The following is a 22,784-nucleotide window of genomic DNA, read 5'->3' on the forward strand; positions in this document are numbered from 1 at the left end:
TCAGCTGAGATTGAATGTGACATTGGTAGAGCTGTATTCTACCTAAACCACATTCTAGAGATAGAATGCTTTGAGGTCTAGCTCTACCATGTGGTGGAGCTAGAATTGCATTTGAGGTCTAGCTCTACCATGTGGTGGAGCAAGAATCGTAGAGGTAGAAAGCTTTGAGGTCTAGCTCTACCATGTGGTAGAGCAAGAATGCATCGATCTAGCTGTGTTCCGTACACATCAACAAAACCAATTACTCCAAGAAGAGACCTACTTCACATGACAAGAACCAAGGAGCTAGAATTGCATTTGATCTAGCTCTACCACGTGGTAGAGCTGTATTCTACCTAGACCACATCGTAGAGCTAGAATGCTTTGAGGTCTAGCTCTACCATGTGATAGAGCTATTATTGCATTTGAGGTCTAGCTCTACCATGTGGTGGAGCTAGAATCGTAGATGTAGAAAGCTTTGAGGTCTAGCTCTACCTTATGGTAGAGCAAGAATGCATCGATCTAGCTGTGTTCCATACACATCAACAAAACCATTTACTCCAAGAAGAGACCTACTTCACTTGACAAGAACCAAGGAGCTATAATTGAATTTGAGGTCCAGCTCTACTACGTGCTAGAGCTGTATTCTACCTAGACCACATCCTAGAGCTAGAATGCTTTGAGGTCTAGCTCTACCATGTGGTGGAGCTAGAATTGCATTTGAGGTCTAGCTCTACCATGTGGTAGAGCTAGACCTCAAGGCATTGTATCTTAATTACTCCATCTTGGAGCTCTCAATTATACATTTATTAGTCTTGCTCTACCACATGGTAGAGCTAGATAAATGCATTCTAGCTGGACTTCAAAGTATTCTAGTGCTAGTTTTTCAATGGATATTATCCCTACCAGGTGGCAGAGCAAGATTAATAAATGTATTGACTAGATTGCTTTGAAATCTAGCTCTAACATGTGGTGGAGCTAGAATGCATTCCTATAGCTCTACCATGTGGTAGAGCTAGACTTCAATGAATGTAACCGGCTGAGGTTAAATATAACTGTGGTAGAGCTGTATTCTACTTAAACCACATTGTAGAGATAGAATGCTTTGAGGTCTAGCTCTACCATGTGGTGGAGCTAGAATTGCATTTCAGGTCTAGCTCTACCATGTGGTGGAGCTAGAGTCGTAGAGGTAGAAAGCTTTGAGGTCTATCTCTACCATGTGGTAGAGCAAGAATGCATCAATCTAGCTGTGTTCCGTACACATCAACAAAACCAATTACTCCAAGAAGAGACCTTTTTCACATGACAAGAACCAAGGAGCTAGAATTGCATTTGATCTAGCTCTACCACGTGGTAGAGCTGTATTCTACCTAGACCACATCGTAGAGCTAGAATGCTTTGAAATCTAGCTCTACCATGTGGGGTGGTGGAGCTAGAATGCTTTGAAATCTAGCTCTACCATGTGGTGGAGCTAGAATGCATTCTTCTAGCTCTACCATGTGGTAGAGCTAGACTTCAATGAATATACCGGCTGAGGTTGAATGTAACTGTGGTGGAGCTGTATTCTACCTAAACCACATTGTAGAGATAGAATGCTTTGAGGTCTAGCTCTACCATGTGGTGGAGCTATTATTGCATTTGAGGTCTAGCTCTACCATGTGGTGGAGCTAGAATCGTAGATGTAGAAAGCTTTGAGGCCTAGCTCTACCATGTGGTGGAGCTAGAATCGTAGAGCTAGAAAGCTTTGAGGTCTAGCTCTACCTTGTAGTAGAGCAAGAATGCCTCGATCTAGCTGTGTTCCATACACATCAAAAAATCCATTTACTCCAAGAAGAGACCTACTTCACATGACAAGAACCAAGGAGCTATAATTGCATTTGAGGTCCAGCTCTACCACGTGCAAGAGCTATATTCTACCTAGACCACATCCTAGAGCTAGAATGCTTTGAGGTCCAGCTCCACCATGTGGTGGAGCTAGAATTGCATTTGAGGTCTAGGTCTGCCATGTGGTAGAGCTGTATTCTATCTACACTACATCGTAGAGCTAGAATGCTTTGAGGTCCAACTCTACCATGTGGTGGAGCTAGAATGCATTCTTCTAGCTCTAGTATCTACCATGTGGTAGATCTAGACTTCAATGAATGTAACCGGCTGAGGTTGAATGTAACTGTGGTAGAGCTCCATTCTACCTAAATCTTACTGTAGAGATAGAATGCTTTGAGGTCTAGCTCTACCATGTGGTGGAGCTAGAATTGCATTTGAGGTCTAGCTCTACCATGTGGTGGAGCTAGAATCATAGAGGTAGAAAGCTTTGAAGGCCTAGCTCTACCATGTGGTAGCGCAAGAATGCATCGATCTAGCTGTGTTCCGTACACATCAACAAAACCAATTACTCCAAGAAGAGACCTACTTCACATGACAAGAACCAAGGAGCTAGAATTGCATTTGATCTAGCTCTACCACGTGGTAGAGCTGTATTCTACCTAGACCACATCGTAGAGCTAGAATGCTTTGAGGTCTAGCTCTACCATGTGGTAGAGCTATTATTGCATTTGAGGTCTAGCTCTACCATGTGGTGGAGCTAGAATCGTAGATGTAGAAAGCTTTGAGGTCTAGCTCTACCTTGTGGTAGAGTAAGAATGCATCGATCTAGCTGTGTTCCATACACATCAACAAAACCATTTACTCTAAGAAGAGACCTACTTCACTTGACAAGAACCAAGGAGCTATAATTGCATTTGAGGTCCAGCTCTACTACGTGCTAGAGCTGTATTCTACCTAGACCACATCCTAGAGCTAGAATGCTTTGAGGTCTAGCTCTACCATGTGGTGGAGCTAGAATTGCATTTGAGGTCTAGCTCTACCATGTGGTAGAGCTGGACCTCAAGGCATTGTATCTTAATTACTCCATCTTGGAGCTCTCAATTATACATTTATTAGTCTTGCTCTACCACATGGTAGAGCTAGATAAATGCATTCTAGCTGGACTTCAAAGTATTCTAGTGCTAGTTTTTCAATGGATATTATCCCTACCAGGTGGCAGAGCAAGATTAATAAATGTATTGACTAGATTGCTTTGAAATCTAGCTCTAACATGTGGTGGAGCTAGAATGCATTCCTATAGCTCTACCATGTGGTAGAGCTAGACTTCAATGAATGTAACCGGCTGAGGTTAAATATAACTGTGGTAGAGCTGTATTCTACTTAAACCACATTGTAGAGATAGAATGCTTTGAGGTCTAGCTCTACCATGTGGTGGAGCTAGAATTGCATTTCAGGTCTAGCTCTACCATGTGGTGGAGCTAGAGTCGTAGAGGTACAAAGCTTTGAGGTCTATCTCTACCATGTGGTAGAGCAAGAATGCATCGATCTAGCTGTGTTCCGTACACATCAACAAAACCAATTACTCCAAGAAGAGACCTACTTCACATGACAAGAACCAAGGAGCTAGAACTGCATTTGATCTAGCTCTACCACGTGGTAGAGCTGTATTCTACCTAGACCACATCGTAGAGCTAGAATGCTTTGAAATCTAGCTCTACCATGTGGTGGAGCTAGAATGCATTCTTCTAGCTCTACCATGTGGTAGAGCTAGACTTCAATGAATATACCGGCTGAGGTTGAATGTAACTGTGGTGGAGCTGTATTCTACCTAAACCACATTGTAGAGATAGAATGCTTTGAGGTCTAGCTCTACCATGTGGTGGAGCTATTATTGCATTTGAGGTCTAGCTCTTCCATGTGGTGGAGCTAGAATCGTAGATGTAGAAAGCTTTGAGGTCTAGCTCTACCATGTGGTGGAGCTAGAATCGTACAGGTAGAAAGCTTTGAGGTCTAGCTCTACCTTGTGGTAGAGCAAGAATGCATCGATCTAGCTGTGTTCCATACACATCAACAAATCCATTTACTCCAAGAAGAGACCTACTTCACATGACAAGAACCAAGGAGCTATAATTGCATTTGAGGTCCAGCTCTACCACGTGCTAGAGCTGTATTCTACCTAGACCACATCCTAGAGCGAGAATGCTTTGAGGTCCAGCTCCACCATGTGGTGGAGCTAGAATTGCATTTGAGGTCTAGGTCTGCCATGTGGTAGAGCTGTATTCTATCTAGACTACATCGTAGAGCTAGAATGCTTTGAGGTCCAACTCTACCATATGGTGGAGCTAGAATGCATTCTTCTAGCTCTACCATGTGGTAGATCTAGACTTCAATGAATGTAACCGGCTGAGGTTGAATGTAACTGTGGTAGAGCTGCATTCTACCTAAATCTTACTGTAGAGATAGAATGCTTTGAGGTCTAGCTCTACCATGTGGTGGAGCTATTATTGCATTTGAGGTCTAGCTCTACCATGTGGTGGAGCTAGAATCATAGAGGTAGAAAGCTTTGAGGTCTAGCTCTACCATGTGGTAGAGCAAGAATGCATCGATCTAGCTGTGTTCGGTACACATCAACAAAACCAATTACTCCAAGAAGAGACCTACTTCACATGACAAGAACCAAGGAGCTAGAATTGCATTTGATCTAGCTCTACCACGTGGTAGAGCTGTATTCTACCTAGACCACATCGTAGAGCTAGAATGCTTTGAAATCTAGCTCTACCATGTGGTGGAGCTAGAATGCATTCTTCTAGCTCTACCATGTGGTAGAGCTAGACTTCAATGAATGTACCGGCTGAGGTTGAATGTAACTGTGGTAGAGCTGTATTCTACCTAAACCACATTGTAGAGATAGAATGCTTTGAGGTCTACTTCACATGACAAGAGCCAAGGAGCTATAATTGCATTTGAGGTCTAGCTCTACCACGTGCTAGAGCTATATTCTACCTAGACCACATCTTAGAGCTAGAATGCTTTGAGGTCCAGCTCTACCATGTGGTGGAGCTAGAATTGCATTTGAGGTCTAGCTCTACCATGTGGTAGAGCTGTATTCTATCTAGACTACATCGTAGAGCTAGAATGCTTTGAGGTCCAACTCTACCATGTGGTGGAGCTAGAATGCATTCTTCTAGCTCTACCATGTGGTAGATCTAGACTTCAATGAATGTAACCGGCTGAGGTTGAATGTAACTGTGGTAGAGCTAGACCTCAAAGCTTTCTACCTCTATGATTCTAGCTCCACCACATGGTAGAGCTAGACCTCAAATGCAATTCTAGCTCCACCACATGGTAGAGCTAGACCTCAAGGTATTGTATCTTAATTACTCCATCTTGGAGCTCTCAATTATACATTTATTAGTCTTGCTCTACCACATGGTAGAGCTAGATAAATGCATTCTAGCTGGACTTCAAAGTATTCTAGTGCAGGTTTTTTAATGGATATTATCTCTACCAGGTGGCATAGCAAGATTAATAAATGTATTGACTAGAATGCTTTGAAATCTAGCTCTACCATGTGGTGGAGCTAGAATGCATTCCTATAGCTCTACCATGTGTGGTAGAGCTAAACTTCAATGAATGTAACCGGCTGAGGTTAAATATAACTGTGGTAGAGCTGTATTCTACTTAAACCACATTGTAGAGATAGAATGCTTTGAGGTCTAGCTCTACCATGTGGTGGAGCTAGAATTGCATTTCAGGTCTAGCTCTACCATGTGGTGGAGCTAGAGTCGTAGAGGTAGAAAGCTTTGAGGTCTATCTCTGCCATGTGGTAGAGCAAGAATGCATCGATCTAGCTGTGTTCCATACACATCAACAAAACCAATTACTCCAAGAAGAGACCTACTTCACATGACAATAACCAAGGAGCTAGAATTGCATTTGATCTAGCTCTACCACGTGGTAGAGCTGTATTCTACCTAGACCACATCGTAGGGCTAGAATGCTTTGAGGTCCAGCTCTACCATGTGGTGGAGCTAGAATTGCATTTGAGGTCTAGCTCTACCATGTGGTAGAGCTAGACTTCAACGAATGTAATTGGCTGAGGTTGAATATCACTGTGGTAGAGCTGTATTCTACCTAAACCACATTGTAGAGATAGAATGCTTTGAGGTCTAGCTCTACAATGTGGTGGAGTTAGAATTGCATTTGAGGTCTAGCTCTACCATCTGGTGGAGCTAGAATCGTAGAGGTAGAAAGCTTTGAGGTCTAGCTCTACCATGTGGTAGAGCAAGAATGCATCAATCTAGCTGTGTTCCGTGCACATTAACAAAACCAATTACTCCAAGAAGAGATCTACTTCACATGACAGGAACCAAGGAGCTAGAATTGCATTCGATCTAGCTCTACCACGTGGTAGAGCTGTATTCTACCTAGACCATATCGTAGAACTAGAATGCTTTGAGGTCCAGCTCCACCATGTGGTGGAGCTAGAATGCATTGTTCTAGCTCTACCATGTGGTAGAGCTAGACTTCAAGAATGTATTCAGCTGAGATTGAATGTGACATTGGTAGAGCTGTATTCTACCTAAACCACATTCTAGAGATAGAATGCTTTGAGGTCTAGCTCTACCATGTGGTGGAGCTAGAATTGCATTTGAGGTCTAGCTCTACCATGTGGTGGAGCAAGAATCGTAGAGGTAGAAAGCTTTGAGGTCTAGCTCTACCATGTGGTAGAGCAAGAATGCATCGATCTAGCTGTGTTCCGTACACATCAACAAAACCAATTACTCCAAGAAGAGACCTACTTCACATGACAAGAACCAAGGAGCTAGAATTGCATTTGATCTAGCTCTACCACGTGGTAGAGCTGTATTCTACCTAGACCACATCGTAGAGCTAGAATGCTTTGAGGTCTAGCTCTACCATGTGATAGAGCTATTATTGCATTTGAGGTCTAGCTCTACCATGTGGTGGAGCTAGAATCGTAGATGTAGAAAGCTTTGAGGTCTAGCTCTACCTTATGGTAGAGCAAGAATGCATCGATCTAGCTGTGTTCCATACACATCAACAAAACCATTTACTCCAAGAAGAGACCTACTTCACTTGACAAGAACCAAGGAGCTATAATTGAATTTGAGGTCCAGCTCTACTACGTGCTAGAGCTGTAATCTACCTAGACCACATCCTAGAGCTAGAATGCTTTGAGGTCTAGCTCTACCATGTGGTGGAGCTAGAATTGCATTTGAGGTCTAGCTCTACCATGTGGTAGAGCTAGACCTCAAGGCATTGTATCTTAATTACTCCATCTTGGAGCTCTCAATTATACATTTATTAGTCTTGCTCTACCACATGGTAGAGCTAGATAAATGCATTCTAGCTGGACTTCAAAGTATTCTAGTGCTAGTTTTTCAATGGATATTATCCCTACCAGGTGGCAGAGCAAGATTAATAAATGTATTGACTAGATTGCTTTGAAATCTAGCTCTAACATGTGGTGGAGCTAGAATGCATTCCTATAGCTCTACCATGTGGTAGAGCTAGACTTCAATGAATGTAACCGGCTGAGGTTAAATATAACTGTGGTAGAGCTGTATTCTACTTAAACCACATTGTAGAGATAGAATGCTTTGAGGTCTAGCTCTACCATGTGGTGGAGCTAGAATTGCATTTCAGGTCTAGCTCTACCATGTGGTGGAGCTAGAGTCGTAGAGGTACAAAGCTTTGAGGTCTATCTCTACCATGTGGTAGAGCAAGAATGCATCAATCTAGCTGTGTTCCGTACACATCAACAAAACCAATTACTCCAAGAAGAGACCTTTTTCACATGACAAGAACCAAGGAGCTAGAATTGCATTTGATCTAGCTCTACCACGTGGTAGAGCTGTATTCTACCTAGACCACATCGTAGAGCTAGAATGCTTTGAAATCTAGCTCTACCATGTGGGGTGGTGGAGCTAGAATGCTTTGAAATCTAGCTCTACCATGTGGTGGAGCTAGAATGCATTCTTCTAGCTCTACCATGTGGTAGAGCTAGACTTCAATGAATATACCGGCTGAGGTTGAATGTAACTGTGGTGGAGCTGTATTCTACCTAAACCATATTGTAGAGATAGAATGCTTTGAGGTCTAGCTCTACCATGTGGTGGAGCTATTATTGCATTTGAGGTCTAGCTCTACCATGTGGTGGAGCTAGAATCGTAGATGTAGAAAGCTTTGAGGCCTAGCTCTACCATGTGGTGGAGCTAGAATCGTAGAGCTAGAAAGCTTTGAGGTCTAGCTCTACCTTGTAGTAGAGCAAGAATGCCTCGATCTAGCTGTGTTCCATACACATCAAAAAATCCATTTACTCCAAGAAGAGACCTACTTCACATGACAAGAACCAAGGAGCTATAATTGCATTTGAGGTCCAGCTCTACCACGTGCAAGAGCTATATTCTACCTAGACCACATCCTAGAGCTAGAATGCTTTGAGGTCCAGCTCCACCATGTGGTGGAGCTAGAATTGCATTTGAGGTCTAGGTCTGCCATGTGGTAGAGCTGTATTCTATCTACACTACATCGTAGAGCTAGAATGCTTTGAGGTCCAACTCTACCATGTGGTGGAGCTAGAATGCATTCTTCTAGCTCTAGTATCTACCATGTGGTAGATCTAGACTTCAATGAATGTAACCGGCTGAGGTTGAATGTAACTGTGGTAGAGCTCCATTCTACCTAAATCTTACTGTAGAGATAGAATGCTTTGAGGTCTAGCTCTACCATGTGGTGGAGCTAGAATTGCATTTGAGGTCTAGCTCTACCATGTGGTGGAGCTAGAATCATAGAGGTAGAAAGCTTTGAAGGCCTAGCTCTACCATGTGGTAGCGCAAGAATGCATCGATCTAGCTGTGTTCCGTACACATCAACAAAACCAATTACTCCAAGAAGAGACCTACTTCACATGACAAGAACCAAGGAGCTAGAATTGCATTTGATCTAGCTCTACCACGTGGTAGAGCTGTATTCTACCTAGACCACATCGTAGAGCTAGAATGCTTTGAGGTCTAGCTCTACCATGTGGTAGAGCTATTATTGCATTTGAGGTCTAGCTCTACCATGTGGTGGAGCTAGAATCGTAGATGTAGAAAGCTTTGAGGTCTAGCTCTACCTTGTGGTAGAGTAAGAATGCATCGATCTAGCTGTGTTCCATACACATCAACAAAACCATTTACTCTAAGAAGAGACCTACTTCACTTGACAAGAACCAAGGAGCTATAATTGCATTTGAGGTCCAGCTCTACTACGTGCTAGAGCTGTATTCTACCTAGACCACATCCTAGAGCTAGAATGCTTTGAGGTCTAGCTCTACCATGTGGTGGAGCTAGAATTGCATTTGAGGTCTAGCTCTACCATGTGGTAGAGCTGGACCTCAAGGCATTGTATCTTAATTACTCCATCTTGGAGCTCTCAATTATACATTTATTAGTCTTGCTCTACCACATGGTAGAGCTAGATAAATGCATTCTAGCTGGACTTCAAAGTATTCTAGTGCTAGTTTTTCAATGGATATTATCCCTACCAGGTGGCAGAGCAAGATTAATAAATGTATTGACTAGATTGCTTTGAAATCTAGCTCTAACATGTGGTGGAGCTAGAATGCATTCCTATAGCTCTACCATGTGGTAGCGCTAGACTTCAATGAATGTAACCGGCTGAGGTTAAATATAACTGTGGTAGAGCTGTATTCTACTTAAACCACATTGTAGAGATAGAATGCTTTGAGGTCTAGCTCTACCATGTGGTGGAGCTAGAATTGCATTTCAGGTCTAGCTCTACCATGTGGTGGAGCTAGAGTCGTAGAGGTACAAAGCTTTGAGGTCTATCTCTACCATGTGGTAGAGCAAGAATGCATCGATCTAGCTGTGTTCCGTACACATCAACAAAACCAATTACTCCAAGAAGAGACCTACTTCACATGACAAGAACCAAGGAGCTAGAACTGCATTTGATCTAGCTCTACCACGTGGTAGAGCTGTATTCTACCTAGACCACATCGTAGAGCTAGAATGCTTTGAAATCTAGCTCTACCATGTGGTGGAGCTAGAATGCATTCTTCTAGCTCTACCATGTGGTAGAGCTAGACTTCAATGAATATACCGGCTGAGGTTGAATGTAACTGTGGTGGAGCTGTATTCTACCTAAACCACATTGTAGAGATAGAATGCTTTGAGGTCTAGCTCTACCATGTGGTGGAGCTATTATTGCATTTGAGGTCTAGCTCTTCCATGTGGTGGAGCTAGAATCGTAGATGTAGAAAGCTTTGAGGTCTAGCTCTACCATGTGGTGGAGCTAGAATCGTACAGGTAGAAAGCTTTGAGGTCTAGCTCTACCTTGTGGTAGAGCAAGAATGCATCGATCTAGCTGTGTTCCATACACATCAACAAATCCATTTACTCCAAGAAGAGACCTACTTCACATGACAAGAACCAAGGAGCTATAATTGCATTTGAGGTCCAGCTCTACCACGTGCTAGAGCTGTATTCTACCTAGACCACATCCTAGAGCGAGAATGCTTTGAGGTCCAGCTCCACCATGTGGTGGAGCTAGAATTGCATTTGAGGTCTAGGTCTGCCATGTGGTAGAGCTGTATTCTATCTAGACTACATCGTAGAGCTAGAATGCTTTGAGGTCCAACTCTACCATATGGTGGAGCTAGAATGCATTCTTCTAGCTCTACCATGTGGTAGATCTAGACTTCAATGAATGTAACCGGCTGAGGTTGAATGTAACTGTGGTAGAGCTGCATTCTACCTAAATCTTACTGTAGAGATAGAATGCTTTGAGGTCTAGCTCTACCATGTGGTGGAGCTATTATTGCATTTGAGGTCTAGCTCTACCATGTGGTGGAGCTAGAATCATAGAGGTAGAAAGCTTTGAGGTCTAGCTCTACCATGTGGTAGAGCAAGAATGCATCGATCTAGCTGTGTTCGGTACACATCAACAAAACCAATTACTCCAAGAAGAGACCTACTTCACATGACAAGAACCAAGGAGCTAGAATTGCATTTGATCTAGCTCTACCACATGGTAGAGCTGTATTCTACCTAGACCACATCGTAGAGCTAGAATGCTTTGAAATCTAGCTCTACCATGTGGTGGAGCTAGAATGCATTCTTCTAGCTCTACCATGTGGTAGAGCTAGACTTCAATGAATGTACCGGCTGAGGTTGAATGTAACTGTGGTAGAGCAGTATTCTACCTAAACCACATTGTAGAGATAGAATGCTTTGAGGTCTACTTCACATGACAAGAGCCAAGGAGCTATAATTGCATTTGAGGTCTAGCTCTACCACGTGCTAGAGCTATATTCTACCTAGACCACATCTTAGAGCTAGAATGCTTTGAGGTCCAGCTCTACCATGTGGTGGAGCTAGAATTGCATTTGAGGTCTAGCTCTACCATGTGGTAGAGCTGTATTCTATCTAGACTACATCGTAGAGCTAGAATGCTTTGAGGTCCAACTCTACCATGTGGTGGAGCTAGAATGCATTCTTCTAGCTCTACCATGTGGTAGATCTAGACTTCAATGAATGTAACCGGCTGAGGTTGAATGTAACTGTGGTAGAGCTAGACCTCAAAGCTTTCTACCTCTATGATTCTAGCTCCACCACATGGTAGAGCTAGACCTCAAATGCAATTCTAGCTCCACCACATGGTAGAGCTAGACCTCAAGGTATTGTATCTTAATTACTCCATCTTGGAGCTCTCAATTATACATTTATTAGTCTTGCTCTACCACATGGTAGAGCTAGATAAATGCATTCTAGCTGGACTTCAAAGTATTCTAGTGCTGGTTTTTTAATGGATATTATCTCTACCAGGTGGCATAGCAAGATAAATAAATGTATTGACTAGAATGCTTTGAAATCTAGCTCTACCATGTGGTGGAGCTAGAATGCATTCCTATAGCTCTACCATGTGTGGTAGAGCTAGACTTCAATGAATGTAACCGGCTGAGGTTAAATATAATTGTGGTAGAGCTGTATTCTACTTAAACCACATTGTAGAGATAGAATGCTTTGAGGTCTAGCTCTACCCTGTGGTGGAGCTAGAATTGCATTTCAGGTCTAGCTCTACCATGTGGTGGAGCTAGAGTCGTAGAGGTAGAAAGCTTTGAGGTCTATCTCTACCATGTGGTAGAGCAAGAATGCATCGATCTAGCTGTGTTCCATACACATCAACAAAACCAATTACTCCAAGAAGAGACCTACTTCACATGACAATAACCAAGGAGCTAGAATTGCATTTGATCTAGCTCTACCATGTGGTAGAGCTGTATTCTACCTAGACCACATCGTAGGGCTAGAATGCTTTGAGGTCCAGCTCTACCATGTGGTGGAGCTAGAATTGCATTTGAGGTCTAGCTCTACCATGTGGTAGAGCTAGACTTCAACGAATGTAACTGGCTGAGGTTGAATATCACTGTGGTAGAGCTGTATTCTACCTAAACCACATTGTAGAGATAGAATGCTTTGAGGTCTAGCTCTACAATGTGGTGGAGTTAGAATTGCATTTGAGGTCTAGCTCTACCATCTGGTGGAGCTAGAATCGTAGAGGTAGAAAGCTTTGAGGTCTAGCTCTACCATGTGGTAGAGCAAGAATGCATCGATCTAGCTGTGTTCCGTACACATTAACAAAACCAATTACTCCAATAAGAGATCTACTTCACATGACAGGAACCAAGGAGCTAGAATTGCATTCGATCTAGCTCTACCACGTGGTAGAGCTGTATTCTACCTAGACCATATCGTAGAACTAGAATGCTTTGAGGTCCAGCTCCACCATGTGGTGGAGCTAGAATGCATTGTTCTAGCTCTACCATGTGGTAGAGCTAGACTTCAAGAATGTATTCAGCTGAGATTGAATGTGACATTGGTAGAGCTGTATTCTACCTAAACCACATTCTAGAGATAGAATGCTTTGAGGTCTAGCTCTACCATGTGGTGGAGCTAGAATTGCATTTGAGGTCTAGCTCTACCATGTGGTGGAGCAAGAATCGTAGAGGTAGAAAGCTTTGAGGTCTAGCTCTACCATGTGGTAGAGCAAGAATGCATCGATCTAGCTGTGTTCCGTACACATCAACAAAACCAATTACTCCAAGAAGAGACCTACTTCACATGACAAGAACCAAGGAGCTAGAATTGCATTTGATCTAGCTATACCACGTGGTAGAGCTGTATTCTACCTAGACCACATCGTAGAGCTAGAATGCTTTGAGGTCTAGCTCTACCATGTGGTAGAGCTATTATTGCATTTGAGGTCTAGCTCTACCATGTGGTGGAGCTAGAATCGTAGATGTAGAAAGCTTTGAGGTCTAGCTCTACCTTATGGTAGAGCAAGAATGCATCGATCTAGCTGTGTTCCATACACATCAACAAAACCATTTACTCCAAGAAGAGACCTACTTCACTTGACAAGAACCAAGGAGCTATAATTGCATTTGAGGTCCAGCTCTACTATGTGCTAGAGCTGTATTCTACCTAGACCACATCCTAGAGCTAGAATGCTTTGAGGTCTAGCTCTACCATGTGGTGGAGCTAGAATTGCATTTGAGGTCTAGCTCTACCATGTGGTAGAGCTAGACCTCAAGGCATTGTATCTTAATTACTCCATCTTGGAGCTCTCAATTATACATTTATTAGTCTTGCTCTACCACATGGTAGAGCTAGATAAATGCATTCTAGCTGGACTTCAAAGTATTCTAGTGCTAGTTTTTCAATGGATATTATCCCTACCAGGTGGCAGAGCAAGATTAATAAATGTATTGACTAGATTGCTTTGAAATCTAGCTCTAACATGTGGTGGAGCTAGAATGCATTCCTATAGCTCTACCATGTGGTAGAGCTAGACTTCAATGAATGTAACCGGCTGAGGTTAAATATAACTGTGGTAGAGCTGTATTCTACTTAAACCACATTGTAGAGATAGAATGCTTTGAGGTCTAGCTCTACCATGTGGTGGAGCTAGAATTGCATTTCAGGTCTAGCTCTACCATGTGGTGGAGCTAGAGTCATAGAGGTAGAAAGCTTTGAGGTCTATCTCTACCATGTGGTAGAGCAAGAATGCATCAATCTAGCTGTGTTCCGTACACATCAACAAAACCAATTACTCCAAGAAGAGACCTTTTTCACATGACAAGAACCAAGGAGCTAGAATTGCATTTGATCTAGCTCTACCACGTGGTAGAGCTGTATTCTACCTAGACCACATCGTAGAGCTAGAATGCTTTGAAATCTAGCTCTACCATGTGGGGTGGTGGAGCTAGAATGCTTTGAAATCTAGCTCTACCATGTGGTGGAGCTAGAATGCATTCTTCTAGCTCTACCATGTGGTAGAGCTAGACTTCAATGAATATACCGGCTGAGGTTGAATGTAACTGTGGTGGAGCTGTATTCTACCTAAACCACATTGTAGAGATAGAATGCTTTGAGGTCTAGCTCTACCATGTGGTGGAGCTATTATTGCATTTGAGGTCTAGCTCTACCATGTGGTGGAGCTAGAATCGTAGATGTAGAAAGCTTTGAGGCCTAGCTCTACCATGTGGTGGAGCTAGAATCGTAGAGGTAGAAAGCTTTGAGGTCTAGCTCTACCTTGTGGTAGAGCAAGAATGCATCGATCTAGCTGTGTTCCATACACATCAACAAATCCATTTACTCCAAGAAGAGACCTACTTCACATGACAAGAACCAAGGAGCTATAATTGCATTTGAGGTCCAGCTCTACCACGTGCAAGAGCTGTATTCTACCTAGACCACATCCTAGAGCTAGAATGCTTTGAGGTCCAGCTCCACCATGTGGTGGAGCTAGAATTGCATTTGAGGTCTAGGTCTGCCATGTGGTAGAGCTGTATTCTATCTACACTACATCGTAGAGCTAGAATGCTTTGAGGTCCAACTCTACCATGTGGTGGAGCTAGAATGCATTCTTCTAGCTCTAGTATCTACCATGTGGTAGATCTAGACTTCAATGAATGTAACCAGCTGAGGTTGAATGTAACTGTGGTAGAGCTCCATTCAACCTAAATCTTACTGTAGAGATAGAATGCTTTGAGGTCTAGCTCTACCATGTGGTGGAGCTAGAATTGCATTTGAGGTCTAGCTCTACCATGTGGTGGAGCTAGAATCATAGAGGTAGAAAGCTTTGAAGGCCTAGCTCTACCATGTGGTAGAGCAAGAATGCATCGATCTAGCTGTGTTCCGTACACATCAACAAAACCAATTACTCCAAGAAGAGACCTACTTCACATGACAAGAACCAAGGAGCTAGAATTGCATTTGATCTAGCTCTACCACGTGGTAGAGCTGTATTCTACCTAGACCACATCGTAGAGCTAGAATGCTTTGAGGTCTAGCTCTACCATGTGGTAGAGCTATTATTGCATTTGAGGTCTAGCTCTACCATGTGGTGGAGCTAGAATCGTAGATGTAGAAAGCTTTGAGGTCTAGCTCTACCTTGTGGTAGAGTAAGAATGCATCGATCTAGCTGTGTTCCATACACATCAACAAAACCATTTACTCTAAGAAGAGACCTACTTCACTTGACAAGAACCAAGGAGCTATAATTGCATTTGAGGTCCAGCTCTACTACGTGCTAGAGCTGTATTCTACCTAGACCACATCCTAGAGCTAGAATGCTTTGAGGTCTAGCTCTACCATGTGGTGGAGCTAGAATTGCATTTGAGGTCTAGCTCTACCATGTGGTAGAGCTGGACCTCAAGGCATTGTATCTTAATTACTCCATCTTGGAGCTCTCAATTATACATTTATTAGTCTTGCTCTACCACATGGTAGAGCTAGATAAATGCATTCTAGCTGGACTTCAAAGTATTCTAGTGCTAGTTTTTCAATGGATATTATCCCTACCAGGTGGCAGAGCAAGATTAATAAATGTATTGACTAGATTGCTTTGAAATCTAGCTCTAACATGTGGTGGAGCTAGAAAAGACCGTATTAGGTAAAGTGGGAAAATTCCCATTCCCACATTAAAGAATTGTATGCATTTAATCTAGAATCTACCTTCTTCAACCTAGTATAAAAAATTTAAAAATGGTTTGCTTTATCAAGTGATGCTAGATCGAACCTAGTAGCTTGATCTTAGAAATAGAAAGGTTTCAAGATTTTTCAGATCCACCACTTGAAGGTATCCTTATATACACAACCACTACAAATTAACATTATTAAGGATAGAAAGAGTCTCCTTGTGAACATTACGATTATAAATTTTCATTTTGATGAAGCTAATTCTACTAAAGAAATAATAAAACTTTTGCATTAACAACCAAAAGATAGCTGGATAAAAGGAGTCCCCTTAAAGTAGGATGCACATTGTGGATGCATAAGAGGAGTCTCCTTAGACTAGGATGCACTCCATCTATGAATTTATTTATTGTGTTAAAAATTGTTCAATGCATTGCAAAGATACACAATTGAACAGTCTGCTCCCAAAGTTGGCCAAATTACAAAGATCCTCTATATTTTGTTATAATAGAGACCATATTCAAAGACCATTTACATTCAATTATAAAATGAAGTAACAAAATGTGCTAGTATCATGGGGGTGTAATTTTGATTTTAAGGGGTTCTAGCTCCACCACATGGTAGAGCTAGAATTTTGAGCTAGCTCTACCATGTGGAGCTACAACACATTGAGGAGGATTTAAAGATTTTTAGATCCACCACTTGGCCATTCTACAGTCCATAAGAAACCAAGATATAACATTTGATTGATCTAGACCCCCAATTACAAACATTGATACAAGAGATTGTATATTGAGAGTCCCCTTAGAGTAGGATGCACTCTCCAATTTTAAAGCTTCATTGTAATGAACAAGACAAAATGAACAAGATTTTATAAATTGAGGTGGTGAAGGTATTATACTTATATATACAATCGTTGTGCAGATTAACATTATTAAAGATAGAAAGAGTCTCCTTGAGTAGGATGCACTTTGTCAAAATTACGGTTAAAAGATTTCATTTTGATGAAGCTTATTCTACTAAAGAGTCCCCTTAAAGTATGATGCACTTTGTCAATAGATAAAAGGAGACTCCTTAGAGTAGGATGCACTCCATCTATGACTCCATTATAATAAAACATTGTAAATGAAAATGAATTTATTTTTTTATGTTAAAATATGTTCAATGCCTTGCAAAAGGCACACAATTGAATAGCACGCTCGCGAAGATGGCCAGATTACAAAGACCCTTTATATTTTATTATAATAGAGACCATTTACAAAGACCATTTACATTCAATTACAAAAGGGAGTAACAAAATGTATTAGTGTCATGGGGGTGTATTGGTTGAATGAGGTATTGAGCTTCTTTTTAAGCATGTTCATTTTGTGTACTCACAAGATTACACACTTAGATTATTCTCTCAATTATTATCTTGATTATCATCTTCATTGTTGAACACATTGTAGTAGCTATCATCGAGTTTCAATCTATTCTTGTTGTTGTACAAAACATGGAGACCCCAAAAGAAATGAACTTTTTTGAAGAAAACTCGTGTAGTTATTTATCTGAAATGGACAATGTTGCGAGATATTTGCCTTGTTGCTCATATTGAGGTGTCTAGCTAGCATGGCTAGCAGTCCAACGTCAAACACTTTATCTCTACACTTTACATCTAGCACTTGTCTATTATAGAGCTGAAAAGGATTTCTTGATCCATGACTTATCCATTCTAGATCTTGTTCCACCACTTGGACATTAAAGAGCTAGACTTCAGTGGATGCAAGCTCCACCAAAACAGTAGATATAGACTCAAAATTCTAGTCGTATTTTATGACTTCCAAAGGTTTAGTAGGTCTACCACACATGGATACTAGCTCCACCATGTGGTAAGGCCAAAATTCCATGAAGAGACCATGGCTGCTACCTCCACCACATGGTGGAGCTAGAGCTCAATAAGATACCACATGGTGGAGCTAGCTAGCTCCATGAAATTATACAGCTAGACTTCAATGGATGGTGGATCCACCACATGGTAAATATAGATATAGAATGCTAGCTCTACCACGTGGAGCAAGAACGCATTGAAAGAACCAAGATCTACCATTTGTTCAATCTAGACCCCCAGGTAAAAACATTGATACAAGAGATTGTATATTGAGAGTCCCCTTAGACTAGGATGCACTCTCCAATTTTAAGATTGCATTGTAATGAACAAAGACTAAATAATTTGAAACAAGAATTTATAATTTGACATGGTGAAAGTTTCCTTATATACACAACTACTACAAATTAACATTACTAAAGATAGAAAGAGTCTCCTTGCAGTAGGATGACCTTTGTCAAAATGATAGTTAAAAGTCTTCACCTACTCTTACTAAAAAAAAATAATTTGCAAAGTTTGACCAAAAGATAAAAGGATAAAAGGAGTCCCCTTAGAGAAGGATGCACTCCATTTATGACTCAATTATAATAAGACATTGTAAATGAACATGAATTTATTGCTTGTGCTAGAATTTGTTCAATGCTTTGCAAAGGCAAACATTTGAACAGTATGCTCCATAAGAGGCCTGATTACAATATCATATTTCAATATATGGCTTTTTATTACATTAAAAAAAGGCCAAAATACTTGCATCCTCTACATTTGATTATATTATTGACAAACAAAATGAGCTTCATGGTGGTGTATTACTTTCATGATGCCTCCTCTTGTTGCTTTGCTTGATTTTCACTCTCTGCTTGCCTCTCTGCCTCAGCTTCAACCTCCTCTCTTTGCTTTCTTTGAATTTCAAGTTGTTCCTGCCTCTCTGCCTCAGCATCAGCCTCCTGCTGTTGCTTCCACACCTCTGCCTTTTTCCTATTCTCTACTTCTAATTTCTCTTCTTCAAGCCATTTCTTCATCACATCATCTGAGAATTGGTTAGGTTTTTCTTCAAAGGCATTATCCCATGTATACTCTTGCCGATCTTCATTCTGTAGCCATAAAAACAACCAATTTCTTAAATCTTCTTTCAAAAAACTATACCTTTCCTTGGAAGGTTGTTGGTATAATTCTCGGACTATTAACCAGGTTCCTCGTTCATTCTTAAACACCTTATAGTAGCTATCATCAATTATCAATGTATTTTTCTTGTTGTACAAAGGATGGAGACTCCAAAAGGTCTCAAGCTTTTTAAAGAAAACTTGTCTATTCTGCACAACCCATGGGGATTTTGAACAATGCTCTTGTGAGAGAACACCTGCAAACTTGGGCTTTTGTTGTGGAAATACTGTGTCAATTATTCCAGAGAGCTTAGTTCTCCTACATGCGCTCCAAATAAAAACATAAAAGAATTGAATACACCAATCTAAGAACTCATGTGCATCCTTGTGACATAGGACATAACGATATTGGTTAATTGGGTATTTTACCAACTCGTTGCTGTAAGGAGGATCCTTCTCCTCATATTGGGTTTCGACAACATGGCACAACAAACCATTAAGGTTTAGAATAATAGCCCTCCTATCATCCTCTTTGCATAGGGGTACGCATATTGGGTCTGACGAATACCATGTCAGTATGATAACCCCCTCAGAGGGATGCACAAAGCGCAACCTTGCATCAATTTCCCGTAGACGGTCAAGACGGCGCTGAACCAACTGTCTTCGTACACTCTGGATTTTCTTGGACATGTGACGTACTAATGCTCTGTGACAAAGAAGTCGCCTCTGCCAATTAGAATCAATCACATGACCTGGAAAAAAATGAGCATGCTTAATGATAAAGGTTGGCATGTGGGGGAAGGCATGTTACAACTACTTTTATGCAAAGATAGATTTTAAACAATTACAAAACAAACGTGACTATGCACGCTAACATTAAACTATATACTGTTCTAAAATGTTGACTTTTGTTGCATTACAAAATGACCCAAGATGCAAAGACTCTTTCCATTTGATTCTAAAAAGACACGACAAAAAGTGCTAGCAGATATCAGAATGTGGTGAAATTAGAATGCATTGATCTAGGATCAACCACGTGGTAGAGCTAGAATGCACTATTCTAGCCCAACCATGTGGTAGGGCTAGAATATTTTGTTCTACCATGTGATAGAGCTATACCAAAGTATTCTAGCTCGATCCCATGGCAAAATTAGAAATAATATTTGAAGTCCAGCTCTAGCACGTGGTAGAGCTGTATCAAAATATTTTAGATAGACCCCATGGTAGAACTAGAATGTGTGGTGATTTGGAAGAGCTAGAATGCATTGATCTAGCTCTACCATATGGTAGAGCTAGAACGCTTTCAAGTCTAGCTCTACCATGTCATGGAGGTAGAATGCTTTGAAGTCTAGCTCTACCATGAGGTGGAGCTAGAAGGCATTGATCTAGCTCTACCATAGTCCATATATGTAGGAATTAAAATCATAAGACAAAGATCAAGCTTCCATACATTTTCAAATTAGGAGGCCCCTTATAGTAGAGTACACTCCAACATTTATAAAATTATTTGAAGAGTAATACATTTGCCACTACTTTAAAAATAAGACAAAATTTCTTGTCAATTCATGATTACAAAAAGATAAAAATCCTCCAAAAAAATACAATCCTTGGTGACAAATGGCTTCTTTAAGTGAATACTCCTTGGAACAATATCCTTGAAATAAATCTGCAAGAAACCATCATAAATTAAGTTTCTTCATTGTGAATACACAATTGTTGTATAAAATCATGTATTTAGTTATAATTATTATTTATGTTGGGTAGTACCTTAGTTATTTCTATCCCGTTGGAGAAGATTGTACTCATTTAACACCTTGTTTATGAAAGCCCTTGCATTGGCTGCCTTCAACTGCGTTGTGGTAGAACCCAATTTTCTAGCTAGAGAAATCAATTGTGATCCCCTCATGCTAGCAATACTGACTCGTTCTTTTGCCATAATTTCTATTATCTCTTCTCTTTTGTTTTCATATTGTCTTGCTAATACCTCTTGATTGTCGACATACTTTTGTATAATCTCTGATAGTGGTAGCCTATCAGTGTAGATTGTCTTCTGTGACCAATTTAAATTGCGATTTCTCCAAAAATCTACCACACCTCTGTATTCATTTTCATTGGATACTGGAGGTTGTCCGTAGCGATTAGAGCAAATGATCTCACGCACATCTTCACTCTCATCAAGCTGCAATAGGTAAGGGAGCAGCTCATCAATGAGAATATTGTCGACCATCTTTTCTTCATCAAACTTTGCAGGATATATACAATTATTATCAGGAGAAGCACATCCCTTGTATGGAGAGTCATCAATAAGAACCGTTCTACGAGCATCACAATCAAAACATGAAGCAATTTTTGACAATGGCTTGAACATTGCCTGAACTCTTGGATTATCAGGTCTAGCTATTTTACCACTTTTATCCTTCTCGCAAGCCTCTTGAGCCCAAACTACAAAAAAAGGCAATATCTCTCCTGCTCTGTCTTGTAATATTCTCAATATTTGAAGAACATTACTCTCTGTCGCTGTTGACCAGATCCCAACATTAATATTTTTTAATAAAATCTTCAAGAATTGGATACATCCTGGCCTTAGTACAATATATCGTTTTGAATCCATTTGAATAGTTTCATGTATTGAAGATGGTTGTTGTTGACAACGTTTCAGTAGTAGACCATTCAGGTCCAACACAATTGTCAACACTGATTTCTTGGAGATAGCAGTGTCGGTACTTCTTGGTACTTCTTCTTCAGGCTGGAAACTCTCACCCATTGCTTCATTTGTTGGAGATTTAGGTACCCCAATTTCATTGTCAGCATTTGTCTTTAAACCTTCTGGATGGACATCACTGAATGTGTGGGAGAAGCTCTCATCCACAGTTTGATTGTGGCATTCCGTAGCTACTTCACTTGGTGCTACTATCTCAATTTCGGGATCTAAAAGAAAAAAAAGTAACATTGACTCAACAATCTTTCAAACTAAAAGAATTTACAATTGTAACACTCACTCTTAACACATGTTTATTGGTGCAATCTAAAAGGAAATCATGTTTGGATACCAATTATCAATTCTAGTTACTCACTCTAGAATTGGAGGGTTTAAAATGGATTTCCAAATACACCCATTATTCTAGCTCTACCGTTTGGTAGAGCCAGTTTGCAAGGGAGCTCTTGTTGGAAGTAGGCCTTGAGATCCACTCTTGAGCTCCAAGAGTAGGTGGAGGTGAGAAACACAAAACCGCTCAACTATATGGTAAAGCTAAAATTTTAGATGTTGTAGATTTTTCATATGGTAGAGCTGAAATTTATAAGTCTTGCTTTACCACGTGGTTGAGTTGGGGATCAAGATAGCTTCTTTATGGGTGGAGCCAGTAGACTTCCATAGGTTCTAGGTCTAGACTTCAATGGGTTCTAGCTCCTCGCACGTGACAAGAACCAAGGAGCTAGGATTGCATTTGAACTAGCTCTACCATGTGGTGGAGCTAGAAATGCATTGGCCTAGCTCTACCATATGGTAGATCTAGACTTAAATGGATGCTCTGCAAAAACTGTCTTTGGGGGGGGTGCATTGGCCTAACTCCACCACTTTGAAGAGGTAGCTAGACTTTAATGGGTTCTTGGTCCACCACTTTGAAGAGCTAGCTAGCTCCACCAAATTGTAGACCTATTGAAATCTAGATCTACCACAGGGTAGGATTGAAGTAAATGAGAGGATCTCCAGCTCTATCATCTTAGATTTATAAGCAAGATTTTCAGATTCACCAACTGGCCATTGTGCGACCACTAAGTAGGCTTTCCAAATTCACCAATTGGTTATGTAAAAAGTGAATTTGTCAATGAACATGTTAGGATCCATAACTTGGTGATTCTAGATTCCAAAGCCCAATTTGGAGAGAGCTACAAAAATACTACTAAAAAATACTACTTAAAAATGAACCAAGGATATAACAAGTCAAAACATCACCAAATCAAAGTATTGAAGATACAAGGAAAGCCCATTAAGAAGTTACATACTGT

The sequence above is a fragment of the Cibotium barometz genome, chromosome 39, assembly GCF_041138505.1.
Source record: "Cibotium barometz isolate CiBa-2024 chromosome 39, ASM4113850v1, whole genome shotgun sequence".
NCBI classification, from domain to species: domain Eukaryota; kingdom Viridiplantae; phylum Streptophyta; class Polypodiopsida; order Cyatheales; family Cibotiaceae; genus Cibotium; species Cibotium barometz.